Source organism: Sorex fumeus, unplaced genomic scaffold (assembly GCF_029834395.1).
Source record: "Sorex fumeus unplaced genomic scaffold, SorFum_2.1 ptg000072l, whole genome shotgun sequence".
NCBI classification, from domain to species: domain Eukaryota; kingdom Metazoa; phylum Chordata; class Mammalia; order Eulipotyphla; family Soricidae; genus Sorex; species Sorex fumeus.
In genome coordinates, this window is record NW_026606129.1 from 13,103,724 (window position 1) to 13,105,060 (window position 1,337).

General features: G+C 51.7%; 1 pseudogene; it reads left to right on the top strand.

The window, feature by feature from the left end:
• Positions 1-486: 486 nt before the first annotated feature.
• LOC130037809 (60S ribosomal protein L35a-like) lies at positions 487-1,081 on the top strand (annotated as a pseudogene).
• The last annotated feature ends 256 nt before the right edge of the window (positions 1,082-1,337 follow it).

Sequence of the window (1,337 nt, forward strand, 5' to 3'; positions counted from 1 at the left end):
CACCAGAGATGGCCCACATGGCATGGTGACATCAAGGTTCCCAGAGAGCAAAGCACTGGGGACCATGTCAGCTCTGCGGGGGGCAGCGGGTTATCCATCTCATGTCCTCACACAGACAAGACGGGAGATTTTTGCCTCTGAGCCATTCCCCTCTCCCCACGAATCCAAGCTTCCGAGGGCCTGTGTACTTAACCAAGAACATTCTCCTCTCTCGGGCTTTGTGCTTCCTGTGAGGAAGAAGGAGGAGCCCGGCGTGAGCCCCAAGTTTCTCAGTCTGGCCTCCAGGAGTGAGCTAGCACCTGCTCCAGGACTGGTGCAGATGAGCGGCCTTCTGGTTGCTGTGGACATGCTGGTGACTAGGACAGAGTGATGACACGTTAGGAAACAGTGAAGCAGAGAAAAGGCGCGTTGGAGCTGCTGTAAACCCACCCAGAAGCTCTTTCTGCCCTCCTAAGTTCTCATGGAGGCCTGGACTAATGGACACGAATGGCTGGAAGGCTATGGTCCAAAGCCCATTTTGCTGGCTATAAGCAGGGTCTCTGGAACCAGAAGGAGCACCAGCTCTTCTTAAAATTGAAGGTGTTTATGCTCAGGATGGGCTGGAGCGATAGCACAGCGGGTAAGGGCGGTTGCCTTTCATGCAGCCAACATGGCCAACCCAAGTTCGATTCCTCCGTCCCTCTCAGAGAACCCGGCAAGCTACTGAGAGTATCTCACCCACGTGGCAAACCCTGGCAAGCTCCCCGTGACGCGTTCGATATGCCAAACACAGTAACAACAAAAAGTCTCACAATGGAGATGTTACTGGGCTCGCTGGAGCAAATTGATGAACAACAGGAGGACAGTGACAGTGAATATGCTCAGGATAAAGCTGAATTCTCTCTGGTCAAGAAATATGCTTATGTGGACAAAGCAAAGAACGTCACAGTGACCGCTGCAGGCAAACCTAACCAAACCGAGGGATCTGGGGAAGGTAATCCGCACCCAGGGAAACTGTGGCATGGTTTGGGCTAAGTCCAGAAGCGACTTTCCTGCTAAGGCTGGAAGAATCCATGTGATGCTGTTCCCCTTAAGGGTTTAAACTGACTGAAAAGGGGCTGGACTGATTGCACAGCGGGTAGGGCATTTGCCTTGCACATGGCCAACCCGGGTTCGATTCCCAGCCTCCCATATGGTTCCCCGAGCACCACCAGGAGTGATACCTGAGTGCGTGAACTAGGAGTAACCCCTGTGCATCACTGGATGTGACCCAAAAAGAAGAAAAAAAAACTGACTGAAAAGTAACTGAATAAAGTGCAGTTATTTTAAAACAAAATAAAAACCCAACAAGAAGAGCC